Source organism: Eutrigla gurnardus (assembly GCF_963514095.1).
Source record: "Eutrigla gurnardus genome assembly, chromosome: 3".
In the NCBI taxonomy this organism is placed as follows: domain Eukaryota; kingdom Metazoa; phylum Chordata; class Actinopteri; order Perciformes; family Triglidae; genus Eutrigla; species Eutrigla gurnardus.
This window is the reverse complement of record NC_139917.1, coordinates 12,146,165-12,169,296: the sequence shown is the minus strand read 5'-3', so window position 1 is coordinate 12,169,296 and position 23,132 is coordinate 12,146,165. Positions and strand designations below refer to the sequence as shown.

The window sequence follows — 23,132 nt, the reverse complement described above, 5'->3', positions numbered from 1 at the left end:
AACGCGCTCACCATAGCAGCATCCCGCCCGGCGCCGTCGTTGGGGGGTGGCGGGGGAGAAAACAAACACCTCGCAGTCTGATAGATTGAAGCTCTCCGTCCGTCGTCTGATGTGTAACATCCACCGTGGCTGCAGCCGCTCTAAACCCAAATGATCCAGCACCGTGCGTCTGTTTCCCTCCCTCCCTCTCTATCCCTCCCTCTCCCTCTCTCTCTTCTCTCTCTCTCTCTCTCTCTCTCTCTCTCTCTCTCTCTCTCTCTCTCTCTCTCTCTCTCTCTCTCTCTCTCTCTCTCTCTCTCTCTCTCTCTCTCCCCCTCTCTCTCGCTCCAGTAATTTCCTACCCGGTGAGAAGGCTGCGCGACCCGGTAAGGCAGCTGTTAAATCCCGCGGTATGGTGGCTGGAGTGAAGTTGGGGCAGATTTCTAGGGTTGGGGGGGGGGGCGCCAAGGAGGCTCCGGTTTATTCTTTGTCATCACTCCCTCCCTCGCCCGGTCAAAACGTGAAATCGTCCCGGTAGACGAGTAGGAGACGAGCTGGGTGGATCAATAAGGAATATGATGTCAGTCTGAGACCATGTGGCCACATGCTGAATGTGTTTTTAATAGCTACTTTATGAAAAACACACCTGTTTAAATAACAAGCCGCTCCAGTTAATTTGGAAGAACTTTAAATTATCTTGAAATTGACACTCAATTCTAGATTAAATCTGTCGATTCAGACTAAAAAGCTATTTGGGGTAATGTTGGGTTTTGGAGATTAGAAAAGTGGAAATCGCTGGCACCGTTTTATCTGTGGGGACTGAAGTGGATCTTATCTCCAGCGAGGAGACGCTCAGTGAGTTTGGGTCAAACAGTCTCCAAACGGGGTCAGTGTCCACACGAAGGAAGTCATTTTAAAGGCTCCACAGAGACGAGAAGTTTGCAGAATACGTGTGAGAAACTGAGGCACTTAGTGGTTTTGATCTGAAACTTGCTCTCTTCCCACTGCCTCGACTCCAGTGCAGACAGTTGATTCTATAATTAAATGACAAATCTTCCCAGATTGGACTGCTCGGCATGCATGCATGTAAGCGATTCGGCGTTCTGCATGTGTCTTCGTACCACAAACGGAGAGTAGCTCCACTTTTTGTTGACATTTGATGCATGACCGTGCTGAACAGGCACACAGGTTTGTACAAAGCTGCGTCATCAAATTGGAAGAAAGAAAATCCAATAAAAGGTATAGTTATATCAAATGGATTCTGACTGAATTAACTTGTGCATGGTTTTTTTCAATGATGTCACAAGCTGCTGCCTGATACCATGTGTGTGTGTGTGTGTGTGTATTTAAAAAGGTGTGTCAGGACCGTCTGAGTGCTGACTGAGAGACAGGAAGTCAGCAAAAGAGGGAGAAAGGGGGAGACGACAGGCTTTAACACCAATGTTCAGTCTTTGAGCACATGCTTGCACACACACACACACACACACACACACACACACACACACACACACACACACACACACACACACACACACACACACACACACACACACACCTGCACACAGACGTATCTGGGTGTGCTGACCTAGAACACTGAACACAATCAGTGGTGCAGCAGATTGCCATCAGCGTGATGTAAATGAGATGGAGGAGCGTAAACGTGCTTTTGTTGCAGAAAATCCTCAGCTCAGTGGGCACAAGAAAACACAACCTCAGGGGCAGGGACGGACACACACACACACACACACACACACACACACTAAAAGATAATAACTCAGCACATAAGAGTTAAGGGCTTTGCTATTGAGATAACTTCATTGGCTAAAATAGAAGCTTAGGCTCATGACTGGTGTCAGCCTGGACACACACACAGACACACACACGCAAATTGCACCGGATATGATGTTGTTGTTTTTGTTTTGCGGCTTCACACTCCCTCCCCCGTCGACACACATCTACACGAGCAGCTCCCCATTAAATATTCAAGTTATCCCCTGATGAATATGTACGGCTGCATGGGTTCAATATTCAACGAGTGCATGCATGGATGCTTTCTGTATGTGAAAACTCAAACCCTCCCTGCAGGCGCGCTGCGCTGTCAACCTACTCATTTATCAGTTTTCAATGTTTTCTTTAAGTCATGCATGAAGTCTGCCTTCACTAGTCCAGCTGGACTCTCTAAAGGCTGCAGCGAGACACACAGTTGGGCGAGGGGAAGTTTAATTGACGGGTCAAATGCAGAGGTCAAACTTCATGTGTGAACCTGTATTTATGTGAAGATTGAAATGCAGTTTAAACCGGTCAACACTTTATTGAAGATATAGTATGGGCTTAATAGAAATACACTCATGGGAAATTGAGTAAATTTAGAGTACATTTAATAAAAAATGTCCTGCTCACTCATGGATTTAATCCTGGGATCCGGAGATAGTAATTCCCAAGCATTACACATCGCACAGCAGCGTGTGGGTTGTGAATGCCCTAATTTTCTAAAGAGATCTGATGAGTAGGACTGATGTCCATTTCTTTGTGCTTCGACCTAATGGCGTGACATTTTACATGGAGAACGGTGGAGAATTCATCTTTAAACTGCAAAATTGAGGCCGAACAATCATTGAACTTGGGTCATTAAGTCACAGGAAGTGTTTTGGGGTTTAAAAAATAAAATCCCACCTCAGGTGCCACAATGAAATAATCTCAAAGATGCTCCCCATAGTGAGGATAGAAAGTGAAACTTTTTTCTTTGTTTTCTCATTTTAAATGGCGATTAAGATTACAGGTTAGGTACCTGCCCCGACGATGGCACTAGAGGGATGGTGGACATTTCCTAGTTACAGTGCAGTAAGGGCTGGTGCCAAACAAGGAAACGTCATTGGAACAGTGGACTGATGAGGCACACTGGATAAATTGGAGTTCCTGCCTGCCTCGGACTGACCGATGTCAAAATGACAGGGGAGAGCAGCTATTTTTGGACTAATTACAACAGGAAAAACACATCTAGTAACATTAATGATGGCTCCGTTCCATTTAGGTGTGCCGGTAACCCATGACAGCGAGTCAGCTTGCACAGTGCTAGAGCCCTGAAACTGAACACCTACAGTAAATGAAAAGCAAACACTATTAATTTCACTATAAATGCCTTTTCAAAAACACAGTCGGGCGTTTTTCAATGCATATTAACTGTAAGCTTTCTAAGCTTTTGCATTGCAGATAAAGACATCAACCAATCACGTCGTGCAGACCATTTCAACATTGACAAAAGGCAGGGCAGAACAGCCCATTCTTTCTTTCTATCAATAACACGGACTACATACCCGAGGTTCAACCTTCCAATGTTCCCATCAAGTTTCCTTTATCTAGGATTTTCTTTTGCATCCAAAGCAACATTTGAGCTCAAAATATTAGTTGATTAATCTTATACACTATGAACCGAATATTAATCAGCAGCAGTTTTGTTATGATCATTTAATCCATTTTTAAAGAAAAGAAAATGGACAAAACAAACAGATTGTGGCCTCTCAAATGTGAATATTACTGAAGAGTTATTGTTAAAGTAATATTGTAAAAGTAATACTTAAAATGGATTTTTGGAGGAAATATAATGAGCATCTTTCACTGTTTTGTGACAGTTTATAGACCAAACAATTAGCCGATTCATCAAAAAATAATCAGCAGACTAACTACTAAATAATCTTTATTTACAGCCCCAGAGAGCATTTTTACAACAGAATAAACTTGTGTTGATATTATGCTTGTTTTTTTAAACATGTTATTGTCCTTCTCAATATGTAATTGCAAACATGTTATCGCCTCAATCTTAATAAATCTATATCAATTTGAAGTTTTCAATTCAATAAATATTCAACAACAACAGTATAAGAGTGATTAGGACAATTTTTTTTATCATATATCATAACTCATAATCATTTCCCATTCTTTATTCATTGCCACAGTTCACGCCTCATCGTAAGTATGACGTATCTGGTGAGTGTTGCTTGCTCTATATACTGATGTAGTTATGTATATTAACTTAAATGGGCTTCCGTCCAGCTTTACTTCGGTGCCGACTATCTCCTATGCTAGTTGATGGTGAGAAACCCTTTTTTGATCCTGTTTGAATTGTGCTGTGAATAACTTAATATGATGTATGTCAAATTAAAGGTTGAGTAGGTGATTATATTCAGAAACACTTTCTGTTATATTACTTGAAATCCTCATAACATACGATAGGCATCAATAAATTAAATGCTCTGACTTAAAAGAAATGTCATCTGTAGCCGTGGCAGGACGGTAAAAACCCCGTCCAATCAAATAAGTCGGCTGGAGAAAGCAATTGGACGCCTGCCTGTCTGTGAACGCTTACTTACTGATTGTGTACTCCATCGATCTCGAGCACTCGTTTGGCGTTCTGGGGGAGTGGCTTTGAACAGACGTCTGAACGAAGGGGGCGGGACTTTTACAGTTCATCGATGGGTTCAAAGTCAAAGACTGTGGTTTTTCCCAATAACCTACTCAGCCTTTAAGTCAAGAAAGTCGCATTTTGTTGTACAACTGTTGAAGTACAAGACAAGTACTCAGACAAGACCACACACGCCTGTGCATTAGGTACCAGGATGTAACGCTACACACACTTAACGTAGCTGCATTAATAAGCCAGCTGGCCGATTTCACACAAAACTTAATGGTGCTATGACAGAGATTATTTATGTAAATTATTTAAAATCAACTTCCCATTGGACCCAGCAGTGGGCCTTCTGGGAAAACAGATAGAGGGAGCAACCACAAAAAAACTTCAACATTTGTTAGACCTAGCCTTCCTTTCAGCTAAACGACTAATTCTTATGAACTGGAAAGTGAAGAAACCAAATTGTTTTGATATAGATAACTGGCAGAAGGATTTTCTGGAACTTGTTTCTATGGAACAAGCAGCCTCTGCTCTGCAAGATCTGGGCAGTGACCACACAGATCCCCTGAGTCAAATCATGTCACTCCTGAAAGAAAGGTGGTCACTGGACCAGGCTTGTTGACTCTCTCTTCCCACTCTACAGGTGGCAGAGAACAGGATTAAATGTTTCCAAATGTTAAAATGTTGCATTTTATTGTGAACGGGCAGAATGATAGCCTCAATTTTCCCTTTTCAGCACTCTCTGTGTGGTGCCCAGTCTTGGTGGGCTATGTCCCCAGCCCTGCCAGTCTCAGAACGGGACCACTCCCTCTGTGTTTTGTGTGTGTGTGTGTGTGTGTGTGTGTATGTGGAGGGGTGTTTTATGAATGTATTCATGAACTTCCACTCAACTTTTGCAGTTGTTGTTGTTGCTGTTGTTGTTTTTGTTTCTGTTTGTCAATTTTGTTGTACTGTATACGTAAAAGTAAATAAAAATTATATATATATAAAAAAAAATGGTGCTATGACAACCTACGACTTAATTGCCGTGCACAATGATCTTTTAAATTGACAAACATATGAGCAGTTGAGCCGTGTGATAGTCCGGGGAGTAAGCAGTGATTAATAATGGGTGGATGGCACGATGTGTTTAGTTCAAATGACGTTGACGCGTACGTGACCCCTTTATATATAGAGCATTGGGCTGCTATCAGTATTGTGATAAGTAAGGAGGACTAACAGGTAGATAGCAACACAATTGTTCAAAAGCACAGAAGCGACTTGTTTCGTCACCTTGAAAGTTCACGAGGGGGGAGCGGAGCGGCTACACATTAAAGCCATGACATTTCAATAATTGCTTCTAATCTCAGCATCACAGAGAGCCACAGCATCTCCTGCACACACACACACACACACCTCAATCATTGATGCTTAATGATTAATGCCCCCCCCCCCCCACCTCCCAGTGACTCTTGACCACACCCCCACATATGAACCCAGCAAACGCTCCTCCAGCTTCCAACTGACGACATTAGACACAAACATTTTCTAGTGGATATGGAAAACAGCAGTGTGTAAACGTGCTTTGGCTGCACACACACACACACACACACACACACACACACACACACACACACACACACACACACACACACACACACACACACATCCATACAGATGTATTACACACACCACATCATTATCCCTTCCTTCCTTTAGGCACTGACTCGGCTTTTGCCAGTTCTCCAGTCATTTGTTTCCTACCCAGACATGTGTGTTCTGCATCGGGCTGCTAATCATTAGTGGCTTGGCGGGTATCAGAGATGGCACGTTCCCCGCTTGCACCTGGTCTATTACAACCATAATTTCAGGGAGACTAATGCAGCTAATAAGGAGAGCGCAAGCGGTCGGGCGGGGATGTCATAGGAGAGGCTGCTGGTTGGTTTATTATACCTATATGAAAGCTATTTCTGCTATCTGTAGTCAAATATCTGTATTACACGAGAATAAACACGGATAACAACATTTTATTAAGTCCCAATTCGCTCCACGCCTAACCTTCCTTTTTACGATTTCATTGCTATTCAGGTGTTGATTTGGCCCCAACAATAGCAATCCTCTTCTGGCAGTGGGACAAAAAAAAAAGAAGCTTTTGAAATCGTAAATTGATCAATTTGATGTCTGTGTTTAAAACGTCTTTTATCTACATTTAACCAAAAAAAAAAAAAAAAATTCCACCGCCGAACTGAATTGATTTTCATCAACACAATACGGATGAGTTCAGCGGGCTGATATAAGCTCAGAATGTTAAGCAGCATTACAAAGAAACACTCAGGGAACGTGCTGCGATATGCACTTTAATCACGCACAGGAGACAGATTCGCTGCGTTCCACAAAAAGGCGGCGAGTGTGTGTTTGTACGCAGACAAACACACACACACACACACACACAAATAGACGGATAACGCAAGAACAAGCCCTCGAGAAGCTTTTATCGAACACTAAGAAGAGAATATAGAATGATGAACATCCAGCCGGCTCTTTTCACATCGAGGAAATTGCATTTTGGGACTATTGAGCCGGCTGGTGTGATGAAGTACACAACTCCGCCTGCACGCACGCACACAAACACGCACACATTTTCTTTATGGTTGCACGTATTAGCGAGACAGAAAAGATCATATTTACAGAGTCAAAGCTGCATCGCACACACAGGATCTCATTAAGTCCGTGTGCACGGGTTGGATGAGCACTCCCCATTATATTGAAAGAGCGGAAATGAGAGTCGGTGCAAACAGCGAGAGAAGAGGAAGTGGCAGATAGAGAGACAGAGAGAGAGAGTAAGAGAGAGAGAGAACACAGGAGCAAGGAATACAAGAGTGAATGATAAGGAGAATGAATGAAAAAGCAGAAGTAGAGAGAGCGAGCGAGAGAGGAAGACATCCTCCGCTTGTACCCGTGGCTGTTATTTTAAAAGCTGATGCGGCTACAATTCATCGCAGCGTGAAAGAGCACATCAGAATTATTTCATCCCCCCCGCACACGAAAAGAAATAATCAGTTTGGAGCAGTTGGGAGTCAACAGGTTCTGTACAAATGGCAAGCAGACAGACCATTAACCAGGGCTGCTGACTCCATCAAAATGAGTGACGAATGGCAAGCTAAGCAGCCATCACATTAGTGGAGAACAGCAAGGCTGCATTGTGCGGCGCTGTGGATCCTCCAGGCTGCCTGAAACCCCGAGAATGTAAAACGAGAAGCACCGAGTGGTAATTTGTCTAAAACAAGGACATTTTATCGAGATGATACCTGTGTTTCCGAGCCTCGTACGCCGCTGCAGATACATCTGCACGCACACGCTATGATTCGGTTAAGTGCCCACGCACGCTCCCACGTGCACGGACCCACACGGCACAGCTGACTAGCTTATTTGGGTTTACATGGATGCAACAATGACGAGGATACAAGAGAGCTGTCAGTTACGACGTGCTTGACGCAGCGACAAAAGGCACAAAATGAAACAAAATATACAAATCAGTGTGTCGCACAGATTCAGAGGCTTGCTCGCGTGCACACACACACACACACACACACACACGGGTCACGGAGAAGTGGCTGTCACTGTGATTGGTTCCTGCTGCCAAGGGCGAACCCACAATAGCCAATTATCTGTCATTATACACCGCAACATCTCATGTGGTCTGGATGCCTGTGTGTGTGTGTGTGTGTGTGTGTACTGGATAGATTGGCAAATTGTTGGTTCTACATTTCAGTATGCTGAAAGAAAGGAGGAGAAATGTGGAGGAGAAATGTGGAGGGGGGGTTGAGGAGGCCCGGGCAGAAACACGCAGAGAGAATCTAAAGGGAAGCGGCGGAGAGATTGATGATTATATTTGACAGTTGTAGAGAAGATGGGATCGCGAGGAGCCACAGACCTCCAGTGAGCTGTGAGCCGATGACAGATGTCTGGTGACCATGGCGTGCCTGATGCGGCGGGGCCGGAGCGGCCGCAGATCAAGGCGCTCACTCAGCGTGTGACCGGCTCTCCGTTGCGCTGCGGCGTTACGCCGAGTTGCAGCCACATTTTTGAAAACATCATATGACAACGTCGAGCACGCCAGCATCAGCCTTGATCTCGCAGTGAGAGCGCACGCCGGGGCTCGTGCACAGCCGAGCTCGTGCACGCCGACACATTTGATTCGGAGCAGCGCGTTGCTCTCGACGATGGGGCAATTTGTTCAAATTAACGAGGCGGGCACTGGAAAAGGTGAAGCATTCCCTCTCATTTTCTCATCATGTGGGTGTGCCCGTATGTGTTCACCACTTTTACGATACGGGTTACGCTTAGTTAGAAAGACCTCGAGCCATTACTGATGCTAATCCGACCGCCGCGATGTCAGAAAGCTCCAACGACAATTAGAGGTGGGTATTTAACTATTCTTCAGTTTAATCTGTACATTTTATTTGTTTTCGGAGAAAATGATGACGGCCAATCCAATTTTCAGTCCCTAAAATGGTTCTATAAATGACATTCAGAACCACAAGAGCCTACGTAGGCCTACATCTTGGCTAGTTAGTTCGTTGCTTGGAACATTGATTTTATTTTTGTGACAGTAACAAATTCAGCTTGGTTAAGAGCCATTTCTTCGATCTGCAGAGTGACCTCAATCCATTTAACATAATTATAAGCTTGCCAGCTATCCTGCTAAAACATGCTTATGGCTGAAAAGGATCCATCTCGCTACAATTCCAACAAGAATGTGACGTTATATTTACCAGATGGATCCTTTCGAGCCATAAACATCGGGTAAAATATGCTGCCATGTCGCCTGCAGCTGAACTCAATGCTTGGACATGGGGAGGGACTCACACAGGTAAATATGAAGGTGAAGCTGGAGTGGATACTAAAACAAAGAGCAGAGAAGCTCGAGTAACAACACACACAGAGGGAGAGCGACTTCATTCTCTAATCAGGACACTGTTACTCCACTATATTGTTCCATGACTGTTACTGTTTACCAGCAACGGTTGACTACAGTTTAAACTTCACCTCACATCCCTGCAAATACAAAATTGCATCAACATGGGATTTTAAAGTTGGATGAGGCTTTTATTTCCCACTCTACATCTTTTTTGTGCAGAGTAATCTAGTGAAATAATGTTTTGGTTGTTAAAAGGGTCACTTCACCCTGATGATTTGTCTGGGTTTTGTGTTTTCCATCTCTGAGATGTCGCCACAGTGATACAATGCAGACAAATGGGATTTGGAGAGCGATGCTGAAAGCATTCGAAAATTACATTTGAAAAAGTCTAAAAAGCAATGAATCATTGTCGAAAATCTGTCCGGGCTACAGAGGATACGCCACAGAACTCCTGGGGAAAGATTCCATTTAAACTACTTTCTATCAAAGAAATGGTCTCAATGAAAACGTTTACTCTTTAAAACAGAGACTTTTCAGATTTTAAATCATATCCACAACACATGAAATTGAAAATTTGACTACTAGTAACATATCATATAATATACTATTATTCAAGTGAGCTGTGCATAAAATAGGTAACTCTCTACATTAAATGGTCAGACATACATTTAAAAAACATTTTTTATCTGTGGCCGTGGCAGGACTGTAAAAACCCTTGCCTGCCTGTCTGTCAATGCTTACTTCCTGATTGCTCACACTCGTGCTGATCTCGAGCACTCGTTTGGCGTTCTGGGGGAGCGGCTTTAAATGGAGGTCTGAACTAAGAGGGCGTGACTTTTTCGGTTCGCTGATGCGTTCAAAGACAAAGTTTCCGTGGTTTTTCCAAATGACCTACTCTGCCTTTAATTACTACTTAATTCTCTTCATCTCCTGCAGGGCAAAATGGCACAATGATCTCCCTCCATTGTTCCCTATCCTTGACAATATTTGAGCCTCACGCCAATTAGAGTTAATTATATTTAGCTTGTCTGCCAAAGTGAAAGGTCATTTTTGCTCTTCCTTGCCTTTCTTTTTCCCTTGGGATGTAATCAGCTGAAGCACGAGGCCCAGCTATCACAGTCACCACTGCTATATTTTAATCATGATGTTCTAGCTACTCTGCTCCTTTGTTGCTGTAGAGCATTGCTCTAGGGATGGTCGATCGGTCCACCCACTTCACTCCAGACTGAAATTGTTATTGAGATGTTTCAGTTTGGAGCAAAAGTGAAGCCAACACTAAAGTGCCTTAAACCTGCAAAGCATTATTTCTTATGGTCATCAGGGGGCGACTCCTCTGGTTGCAAAAGGAAGACACATTGTATAGAAGTCTATAGCAAAAATGACCCTACTTCTCCATCCATCATCGATCGGGGGGCTGGATCCGATCCCAGCTGACATTTGGGCAAAGGCAGGATATCTATCACACACTGACATGTAGAGAAACAAAATAGAGACAGACGACCATTCACGCTCACGCACACACAGTCATCGATTAACCTGCATGTCTTTGGAATGTGGGAGGAGGCCGAGAGAACCCACACTAACAGGGAGAACATGCAGAGTCCACAGAGAAGGAACCCAAACCTGGATTTGTACCCGGGACCAATGCGATTTTGTAGCTAACCACTACACCACTGTGTGGACCCTACTTCTCACTTGATTTATTATCTCAATAAATCTCTAGGTCTCAATCTCTAGTTTCAAGTCTTCTTTAATACCGTGTGATGTTCAGTTCGTCAATTATGGTCCATTTAGATTGTGTGTGTGTGCAGATCCATAGATTGACAGCTCGCTATCATGGCATTGTCTCATCTTGGAGTTATTCTGTGTTTTCAACTTAGATCAGTTCATGAACCTTAATTGTGACCTTTTGGTCGCCTAAAAATGTCTTTTTCAGCATTCATTGCACTTAGCTTTACCCTCTTGTTTCACGTCTGGTTGCACAAGAAGAAGATGGCAATGTCCAAATACCAAGATGGTGACGTTCAAAATGCAGAGGTTGAGTGAATCAGGCATTGATTTGTGCACTGTGTCTCATTCCTATCAGCCTCAAGTGTCATTTCTGTTTCATTATACAGTTACATTATACCTGCTTAACATCAGCATGTTAGCATTCGTACTGAGACCGTGTCAGCATGCAGACGTTCAGCCCAAAGCACTGCTGTGGCTAAGCAAGGCTGCTCACATAGCTGGAGACTCTTGAGTTTTATTAGGCTGTATTGGACTTCAAGATGCTGCAGAATAGGACAAAAAACCTAGCCTTGGTTCTCAAATATTTTCCATTGACGTCTTTGTCTACTTGTGGCCATTCATTCAAACTTGTGCCGTAGGCGTTTTTTATTACTGTATATTATCTGGGTTTTGAAGGTGAAGATGTTGAGACCTGCTCGTTTGGCAAAATCTCAAAACAGAATGATTCAAGCTCACTATTATGCCTCATTGTAGTTCTCTTTGTAGGTCATTCAGTAGAAAAAAAGAAATATATGAAGATCTTAAATAACGTTATAATCAAGACAGGAAATCTCGGTAGCTTTCAGCTCCCACCATTCCAGTTCAATAATTGATTGCTAAAGCTGATTTGCTGCCCTATTGAGCTGTCGTCGTAGTTATTGTTGAATAGTGCTCAGTCATGACGCACAAACCCAACTCATCATAGCATCCACCTCAGAATAAATCCATCTTACTGTACACATCCAGCATGTGTGTGTGTGTGTGTTTATGAAGTACAACACTGATCTGTCTCTGCCTGTTTTACAGCTATGCTTCCATAATCCCCATCCTAATCCACTGCCTGAACGTGTATCTGTGTGTGTGTGTGTGTGTGTGTGTGTGTGTGTGTGTGTGTGTGTGTGTGTGTGTGTGCACACGTGCGTGTGTTTTCTCTCTGGTATTTAAGCTTTTGGCTTTCAGAGAGCCTGTCTTTCCCACGCCTTCCCCACTATATGTAATACCATAGATAGCCCCTCTAGTCATCCACTTCTGTCCATCGAACCACTCAACACAATGGCCTGGACAGAATCACTCTGCACTCTGCTGTCAATATCTCCATTACCATTTCAGTCAACAGAATAAACACAGCGAAAATTGAATGGTTATGGGGAATATTACTTTTAAATGAGCTGATGAAATGTGTGCAGTGAGGATGGGAGAGAGGCCAGAGAGCTGTGGGAGACGGAGCAACTGAAGGATAAAAGGGCAGAACAGCAAATCATAGAGATTTTCCTCACAATCTTCCTTTTTACTTTCTCATATCCCGATAACAATGCAGAGTGCTTTAGGATGAGCTATAACTCTGGAATTACCAGCTAAAATGGCCGTTATATGACAAGCATGGACCCTGTTTTTAACTAAACATATATTACACAACACTATTTCTAACATAAAACATTATACTTATGATTCGTTATGATTTGGCTGCTATCTGAAGCAGAGAATGTGGTTCCCACCCTGGGGCTCGCGAGGGGACACAAGGTGACTAAAACCAAGGAAAGCAAAACATAAAAACATATTCTGTTCACTATTGCAGAATTTCCTCTAATCATTTTTATCATGTGGATTGCATGATCTTTTGACCTTTTAAGGCCTCTTAAAAATTAAAGACAAGTTGAACTGGTCACAACTGGATTTAATATGTAATTGATGAAAACATTTGGTCGCTAGCTAAGAAGGTTGGGAACCTCTAATATTAAAGTCTGCCTTTTCTTTAATATACTTTTGGGGGATTTATGCCTTTACTCCAAAGCAGACGGGGAGATGGGAAATGAGGGGAAAGAGACACGCAACAGAGGTCCCCAGCTGGACTCGGACCAGCAACATCAGAATTACACGGTCAGTGGCTTAATGCCCCGGATCACCACGACGCCGTTTTATATCTCCAGACACCCACTGAGTCTGTTTTAACAACACAGTCCTTGTGAGGTGGTCGTGAGAATAGAGGAGATTCCATATTACACTGAAGAGAGAGAGAGAGAGAGAGAGAGAGAGAGAGAGAGAGAGAGAGAGAGAGTAGAAATGATTGGTTCTCCAGAGTGTGTAAGAATGGTGCTTGATGATGAATAGAAAGACGAGTAGGAGGTTGATGAGTGGGACCCTCAGCAATGATAATCCCATTAGCACTGTACAGCATGTTAAGCTCTCCACTAACGACTGATGTGTGTGTGCATGTGTGTCACATGTGGAAGCGTGGTCAGTGTGTGTGTGTGTGTGTGTGTGTGTGTGTGTGTGTGTGGTTGAGTCCTGCTTTGACCGTCCTAATTACGAGATGTGACTCACGTGAGGCTAATTACAGCATCTGAGACAGTGGGAACAAGGCTACGAGTGACCCAAAAGTCTACCGGCTAATGAAGGGATAAGACCCACACACACACACACACACACACACACACACACACACGCACACACACACACACACACACACACACACACACGGCCTTCCTCTCCATGACTCGCTATCACCTCACACAGCGAGACGGCGACAGAGCGGTGGAAAGAAAGAGACAGCTAGAAAGACAGAAAAGGGTACAATGTTTCCCTCTGACTGCATTAGAGAGAGTAGAGAGATTTGGGAGGAGCTGTCAGGAGACGCTCTGTCAGGCGGCTTCAAGCTCAGCCCTCTTCCCTGGTATGAACTAATCTGCCTGCTCTCTGTTCTCTGTCATATCTGGCCACGGCTCCGCAGCACCGCCGTCCGCTTCCACCGCCGCGGATTAAGGCTCGGCTACCCGAGACTAAATTCCCTATTGAAGAATCATCTAGGTGTAATCCCTGTGTGAAGCCAGCCCTGTATGGTAGGACGCATTATGTCCCACACCATGGCTATTATACACAGCAGGCTGCACACTCGGGGACGATACAGGAGACAAGCAGGAGGACGGTTTGCTGTGTACTTGCAGCAGAGCCTCAGGGTTGCTTTAGTACGTTACGTAAAGATGGGACGGGTTCACTTAAGGTGCCCCCCACCCCCCAACGGGAACACGTCAACTTATTCAGAGTTCTGACGGGATGTTTTTCACCTCAGTGATTAAAATACTTAAATTTTAATACACCCTGTCACATATTTCTTTAATAATCCTGTCTCAGTTTCACTTTGCATTAACATTTAACATTTGCATTTTCCATTTGATTCGATTTTTTTTTTCTTCTGTTGAATTCTCAGGAAAATAAAGTAAATATATCAAAAGTATAGTTTACCCATACGACAGTGGACTGTGGTTTACAAGCCTTGAGATTCAGACCATAAACTCATGTTTACAATGTTTACTGAGGTCATAAATCAGGTGAGAAGTAGGGTCATTTTCTCATATACTTCACTCCAAACACTTAAGTCAACTGTATCAATAAAATAAAAATAAATACAACAAAAACAGCATCCTTTAATTTAGTCACCTGGTCATGTTTTAAGGACTGACCACCATCAAACCAATAGATGCCATTAACAGAAAAATGATTGCATGTTTTAAAGAAGTTGCTATCTCCTGTGTTTACTAATGGTTACAGGTGTCAATATTGGATGCTAGACAAGCAGAGGTGCAATGTTCTTAGATGCTGGATGGAGGCAGAAGAGGCTGCTCCTCTATTCTTGAAAGGCAAACAAACCATTTCCAAATCTCAGTATCATTTATCATTCCCAGTATAATATTAATCCTGGTGTCCTCCTCTTCTATCAATGAAATCCATTTTATGCATGCTAATCTGTGATTGGCCAAAAGTCACAGTCCTGCCGTGGGTCCAGAGAGCTGACAGTGAAGCCCAGGGCTTCACCAGCAGAGTAGAGCGCCCCGCTCTCTTCTGCCGCCCCAGCCTGCCTCGGGCCTCGCTTTCTGCTGCCCCACGCTCACGGCAAGACGGCGGCGGGCCGACGGCGGCATGACGGCAGCCAGAAGTGCTGCTTCAGAGGCGGCAGTTTAATGGCAACCTTTTAGTGACACATCTCACACAAAATAGATTCTGAGGCTGCAGGAACCTCGTTTCAGAAATCTTGTAGGTCATTTTTTCACTTCTTGTTTTTTCATCGAATATAAGAAAGTAAAGATAAGTAGCATTACACATACAGTAAGACTTATATTCATAAAGCACTTTTCAAGCCCAAGCACAAAGTGCTTTCCAGATAAAAAGATTTACAGAATAAAAGTTAAAGAAAAAAATCAGAAACCCATGTAAGCCCCGCTTATGACCAACACAGATTCACAGCAGCTGATTTTGTTTGTGTCGCTCAGCACGACTTTCAAACTAATGTTTTGCAATTGGAAGGATCTTTGGTGCCTGGACCACTTTTTTTGGCAACAGAACCACTTAGGTTGAAGGAAATGTGTCACAAATGCGTCATTTCACAACACAACACTTTGGGACATGCGTGTCGAGCTCCAGCCTCGTGGTTTAAAGTCCTGTTTGTCTGCCCCTGCCCCCCCCCCCCCCCCCCCCCCCCCACCACCACCACCAGAAGAAGTCTTTCTCAATATTGAAAACCACGTCAATAGCTCTCACCGTGGCAAAGTCACGTGGATGCCTTTATTTTGTCTGTCCACCAAGGATCCTAATTCATTTTCCATTGGCATTGTTTTTGTGCTGAGCGACACGGAAAAAATGGGAAATTTGTGTCGATATATTTCCATTTCACAAGCAGCCTCGAGACAGGGCTCATATGACACACATTAGGAACATGAGAGCATATATATCAAGCAGCACTGAGCCCAAACATTAAAGTGCAAGAGCAAAATAAGAGAAATAACTCCATAAAATAACATGAGGCTGTGGGTGAGTTCTCCTCTCCTTTTGAGTCAGATGCCACCGATCAATATCATGACAAAATTCTCTGTTTTCATAATCAGTTTCACTCACGAACTCACAATAAGGCGCCAACTTTTTTTTTTTTTGTAGAAAAAGGGAGCACTGGTATTGATTCAGACTCTTTATTGGCAGATGAAGTCGAATCCTTTCAGACAACAACACAAACTAACAGAGTTCCCAATCTTGACTACAAGGTTGGGAACTATATTATTGGATGGAATTGGTTTGGTACTAGATCATGTAAGCATGCAATTTCCAGGAAGAATAAAACAATTCATTTTGATATAAAAACACGAAGAAATTGAGTTTTTATATATTTTTTTGGCATGTATTGTCAAAAAGGTGCACAACATGATGTGATCGAAAAGAGTTTCTGCTCAACTTTAAAAAGCTGATCATATCATGGCCTGCCTGCTTTATCAGCCAATCCCTTGTGGGGGGTCTCGACCCCATACTGACTTACAGCACACAAGCAAAGGTGGAGGGCGATTCTACCTTTTGTAGCGGTTTGTACAACATCGTCATTGACGCAGCAATTTAAGTGATTAAGTGACACAAAGTGCTCAAGTCGTGGCGTCGCTGCTGTGAGGCGGAGCAGGTTACCCTCCGCCCACGGTAACCATCCCAGGATCCCTGTCTCCGTGTCTCCTACGCAGCCTGAACGCATCTGTGTGTGTGTTTATACATGATCAACTGAGTTATCTTGATCAAATTCCCAATTACACAGACCGAGTGTCTCTTCAACGCCGTCCTCTTTGTAGGAAACGCACCCACGGAATCAGCAACACACAAACACAAGCAGGCCAGAGGCACTTCATTTCCCATTCCACCCCCTCTCCTCGTCCTCGGCACCCTCATACTCCACTCTGGCCTCCCCAATGCTCAACCCACAGTCACTATAGCAACCTCACACGGAGCTCCTGGAAGCCGGAGGGCTAATCGTGTCGTTACAACATCTGTCAGAAAAACAGAGACGCGCACCCTCAAAACATTTATACAACTGTTATATGCACAGCAGGTGGATGTCCGTGTCCCTCACCAGCAGATAGGAAGGCGTGTATCTTAACCTGCACTCGCATGTTGTCATGGACACAAACAGGAAGTCACATTAAAGAACCGTTTCTTACCTTTGCTCATGATTCATCCTGGAACATGAAGTTTAAAAGCGGGAGCTGAAATGGGACAAGACAAGAGTCGTTAATGCGAGTTTGATTCCATCAACAAAAATAGATCATATTGATTGTGTTTTTTTTTTCTCTCCTCTCCAGTGTTTTTCTCAGCCAGGAAGATTTGTTTGCTTGTCAAGCCGTCTTGTATGAGACAGGGAGATGGATGAAGGGAGGCCCACACCGAGATTTGCTGATAAAATGGGGGCAATTGAGGCTGCTACAGAAACATGCCTGCTGGATATGTTGCTCTGCTGCCACCTGTAGCCCAGACCTGGTACTCCACCTACACGAAAGTCTTAGGACAGTGACCTCAGGGCATCCATCCACATCCAACTTTTTAAAGTGGGGGAAAACGGAGACCTAGGAAAAGGGTTGTAGCTACATCATCTCTGCACTAGACAGCTGTAGACTGCGGTGTCTGATTTAAAATCAATCCCCTCAGTAACATCTCACTTCCTACACAAACGGCACATGGGACTCCCAGTGAAGCCCGCCACTTTGTCTCAGTGTACTCAGTACATCATCTCACAATACTTCAGAAGAGTTTCATGAAGTCCATTTTGTTTTGTTTTTAAGTTTGCAGAGGCTTTTTGCCAAAATTGAGTCACGCACACGCTCAACCCAAAACTCCAGCCGGCCTCAGGAAAAAGGAAAATGCCACTCACACACACACACACACACACACACACACACACACACACACACACACACACACACACACCGCTGCATCTTTTAACACACCGAAGAGGGGCTGAGCGAATGCTTTATATTTAGACTGGTGACGCTGTGCAAACTTGAGCGCTAACATGAGAGGAAAGCTCAGCGATGCGTTGGAGAGCTGCATATTCAATAATGTATCAGAGGCAGCGTTTTAAAAACAGCTGGGGATCGCTGCTCTGTCTTGTCCTGTCTGCCCGTCTGTCTCTTTGCACGTCTTTCTCCGAGTCTGTCCACTGCGACGGCAGCAGATTTGCCACTCCTGTGGGGGGGAGGGGGGGGGGTGTGTGTTTGGTTAAACTTTCATCCTGCCGACGGTCTCTGTCTGTCCCTCAGGATGAGTCTTCTCTCTGTGCTTCCTCTGCTCTCTTTCTCACAAGCGAGGTTCCGCCTCTCTCTCTCTTTTCTTTTTTTTGTACTCCCCCTTTCTGCGACTTTCTCTGTGGACACGGCGCAGCCTTTTAGCAACATAAATCATGCACCAATCTGGCCCAGAACTAATCTGCTTTTGACAGCGAGGGAGGGAAGTATGTGTTTGTTGGAAGGTCGTCATGATATGCAGCACTTACCTGTTTCAGTACACCGGTCCACGCTGCTGCTTCATCCTTGAGGAATGAAAGAGTCAGAAATCTCCCCAGAATTCTCCTGCAAGAGAGAAGGAGAGATACAATGAGAGGGAGAGCAGGGAGGGAGATGGGGAAGGGAAGAGGAGAAGTGCGAAAAGGGATTAGGAGGAGAACCTTATCAGAACTCTATGCCCTTAAAACCAACTCTCAGCTAACTTCCCCGTGTTTACCTCTGTATTTGTGTGTTTATGTGCAATAATGTGAGGTTTAATTGTGTTCAGGCTATGACGTAAAGGTAATTAATGGACCATAATTGTTTGAAAAGCATGTCGGGTCAGGTGGACAGCCCCGGCTCATCTCCTATACCAGGAGTTTTTAAGGCTTTTAAGGCTTCCATGGCTGCTTACAGGAGGCTGCGAGTGGACGAGTGCTGGAAAGCCGGAGAGGGGAAAGCATATAGCACCTACGTATAATAAGTGCACACCGACAGATCAAAAGGGTTTGTATTAGTGCACCTGTGTGAATACTAGCACAGGGGTGTGTAAGCAAAGACAGAACACGCTACTCCTCCATGGCGAGCGACTCAATGGCGTTATCCTGAATTCTTCTCAAACCGAGTCACAGCAAAATGGAAATCACTTCACTGGTGGGAGCAAAAACGGGGATCACGGGACAGTTGCACGGTTACTTTAGTTATTAAACTCTATCCTCTGTTGAACTCTGAGGCCTCAGACAAACAACCCTTGTGCAGCAGTGCTGCGGACCAGCCACTGGAGTGCACACGTGGAGTGTGTGAACACAATGTGATCCTTGTTGGTCGGCCTTCGTTTATAGTACACAGGAACACGATGTGCAGCAGGGTGTGACAAGTTGCAGCTATGAAAAAATCAGATTACAGCAGTGATTCTGGAGCAGAGTGCCATAGCGAGCAGCCGCCACTAGTCTGTGCTGTTACACCATTCCTGCGTTTGTGCTGCTGACCGACTTACTGAATAAGGGCAGAGCCGATGATGGCAGAATACATTAACTGGCGGATCTGATGATGTAAAGATGATGAGTTGTTTAACTGCGAGTGAAAACTAGGACGATGTCATTACTGTTACATCCCTCGACCTCCTAACACCCGTCGTTTTCAGGTCATAACGGCTCACGTATTGACATAATCTCATTAATGCATAAATAATCATCATCAATAAGACATCAGGTAGATTGCGGGGCTGCTCCAGCTCCACACGTATGTGCACCGACTGAGAAAACTGGTTCGGTCGATGACACATTCCTGCTTGGATGCTTCTCGCCTGCACCGCGTTTCCTCCGTAACGATCTGACAATGGCTGGTGAAATCAGTTGGGTGGGGGATTATTAAGCATCAGTTACCCCTCTGTTGCGGGCGCCAGTTTTCCTCTCCATCATGTTGTTTTCCTGGTGGGTTTCAGTGCTCCCCGGATGGAAACCACCTTGTTAGTGAGAATGTGCTTCACCTGCGCTGGCCCAGCAGAAGTAATTAAAGCCCCGGCAGCCTCGGCAGAGGAAGAGTTTGGAAACTAGATCATTTGGAAAGCTCATGTTGACTCGAGCAATTTCAGTCTGGCACAATAGGACGCGTTTAATGTATCCTGTTTTCAGTGGACGCAGCATTGCTGTTAGTCTTCCCCCGATTTTCATGTGGTAAAGAGGCACCCACGGTGCAAGTCTGTCTGCAAACCATTTGAGTTGCTTTGCATCTCGGCGAGGACTCCCACGGGAGCCCTTCAGAGCAGCCTTTGAATCCGTTTCATGTTGATGACTGGAGTGACTACTCGGTGAGAGGGATGTTGATAGTAATTTGAAGGGGAATCTGACTCCGGTCGCGCCGTCTGGACATCACCTTTAAAAAGGTTTCCGCCCGGTGGTGGGGACGATTTAAGGCAAAGCGGCACATTATTTAGGTCACTAAAGTGCTTTCACGTAGCATTTTCACTCCATGAACTAAACTATTTCTGCACTGATGTGCACAGCAATGGCCCAGATAATTTTTTGATGTCTAACCCTAACCAGGGCAGCTCAGTGGAAGCTCGGTTCACTCTGGTTCGGCTTCACTCAGCATGTGCGAAACACTCTTCTTAGGTTTCTGTCAACTGGACTCAACATCAAGGCGAGTGGGTGAAGCAGGGCGGCGGAGAGGGCATCAGAGGGCCCTTCTTCTGAGCCCTGCTTTAAATGTAGTGTCACAGCGGGGGCATGCAGAACACATGACATGATTACCTACTCACTTTATCTCCAGACAAAAACCTGCACCCTTTTACAGCGGCAGATCACATCTGATTTTCTAGAGAGAATCTATTACAGATTTAAACATCGTAAACATGTTTACTCTTCGGAGGTGTGTATGCAGCGCCGATTAGAGTCTGCCCAGAAATGTTCAGGAGGTTACTGCAGGTCAAGTTGGCAGCAGGGACCCTCGGAGCGGCATGACACGGTTTTGCGTAAACAACTTGAACTTGTTTACGACTTGTGGGCATGAGTGTGTGTGTGTGTGTGTGTGTGTGTGTGACGTTTAAGAGTTTACACAAGAGAGACAGGCATCTAATCTGAATGAAATCCAAAAGGCTGATGAAGCACGTTGAGAGGATACATGATGCACAAATGCCTGCATCATTCAGCCGCTGCTGAAGCTTATAATAGACGTTTGGTCGACAATGGAATGAGGATTATTGAACAACAATAACGGCCTCGTCCAACAACCTGTGCAGAGTATAGACATTCAAGTCACACTTTAATTCTAAACCACATAAAAAGTTAGCTCCTCTCCAAACCTAAAGCAGGATGCGTACAGCTTCATCCGGAATTCTGAGTGGATTACGAGACTCCTGTGTGCATTCATGTATTGATTTGAAATACCGAATGCAGACACATTTCTCCGAGGTTAGACCAAAGGGTTGGTTGTAAATCTCACGCCTCTATTGGCATTCTGGAGCAAACATTTATCCATGGCAAGAAGGGAAATAGTCACTTTTAGAGCGACTCATGACTTCATGTTGATTTTACTGTAGGTTAAATGAAGGTTAGGGGTGAGAGGTCGGAGTTCCCTTTTAAAACGGAATCAAATGATACAGCAACATTTGAAGCAGCACTCGACAATACTGTTTCATCACCAAGGGAAAAAAGTCCCACAGAGAATTATCACCACACTGCAGGTATCCCTCAGCTCTACAGAGCATTTCATCGCCTTTCTGCTCATTGCTATGGTTTCTGTTACACTTCAGTCAAACTAAAAAAACACACATCCTTTGACTTTATCATCCTCTCGTCCAGCAGCAGGCAGACAAACCAGCTGGAAACTAAGTGCCCTGTGCAAAATGTCCGAAGCTGAGGTTAGCAACTAGCTGGTGAACATTAGCACAGAAAAAAAAACAGATAAATGAAGAGGGGATATCAGACTTACAATGGCGATAAAAAACACAACTAAATTATTACTAATGTTGCTTTTTAGTTTGCTGGATGTTTAAATAGACAATCGCTAACCTGTTCACCGTATCAACTTTGTTAGGTGATGACGTCAAAGATCCCCAAACATAATTAACACAGGTTTAAATGCACGACCATGTTTCAAATGTTTGAACATTACAAGGAGTCCTGTGATTTCGTAATTCAAATTGGACTACGCAGCGGACTGAAAAGAGAACGGTGAAATTTGGTGCAACGATGGGAGAGCCATCTTGACTTCCTGTCTCCAGGAGGGGTCAAACTTCTAATATTCCTCCAAACTCCAACCTGACGACATCACTGGGACTTTTTTCCCAGTGTTTCAAGCTAAGTCATACTTAAAGGATGTATTTCCTCATGTTATTGTGTCCAGAATACACAAAACCAAGTCTATAAAGTAATTCGAGATGCGCTGAATGAGAAGGGATTGGTGCAGTAGATCAGCGGCGAGTCAAAATGAAAAAACATCAACAGAAATATTTCAAAGTCAGCAATTCCCCGCATGGAAGTGGCATCTCTCGAGATGAAAAAGATCAATTTGCTGCTTTGTACACGCACCTCTGCAAATAATTTTTTTATTAGCTCAGCTTTAATTTGTGCAACGTTAAAAACCGAAACGCACCAAATGGAAACTGAACCAAAAGTATCAATTTCTGATTGGAACTCGCCAAATATGGCTTGTAAAAGCCTGAATGAGGAAGGTTCCAGGATTGAGGGAGAATGCTGCAGCCGGCGGGCTTTGTAATCACTCACCACCATGAACGCCCACTAAAATCGCTTGTTTTTGACACTGACAGGCTGAGATTGTCATTATAAGTGACGTCATTGGGGAAAGGACGCTACAGAGATATGAAACCTGTTGTGTTACCTTTCAGTTGATCTGGCCAGTTTGTCATCATGTCATGTGACATTTTGCCAGAAGATGACGTTGTAAACACAAGTGAGAGTTGGAGAGAAGAGTGGCGGTGTTGTCAGAGGTGGAGTAGAGAAAGCATAGGTTATCTTAAAGATGTTCGATGCGACATGTGACGAGAGAATTCAGACTTGTCCTCGGGCAAGACTTGCTTAGACACGACAACAAACAAGCGAAAGGTAAAGAAAAATGT

At 44.2% G+C, this 23,132-nt stretch overlaps 1 protein-coding gene across 1 annotated transcript in view; it reads right to left on the bottom strand.

Moving 5' to 3' along the window:
• The window catches only part of ptprdb (protein tyrosine phosphatase receptor type Db), a 152,616-nt gene that overhangs the window by 89,193 nt on the left and 40,291 nt on the right, over positions 1 to 23,132 (bottom strand). Inside the window, exons 3-4 of the mRNA XM_084004832.1 lie at positions 18,565 to 18,640; positions 17,237 to 17,281 (exon numbers count right to left, since the gene is read on the bottom strand). The gene's annotated coding sequence lies outside the window, so the exon portion shown is untranslated. The remainder of the gene's footprint in view (positions 1 to 17,236; positions 17,282 to 18,564; positions 18,641 to 23,132) is intronic.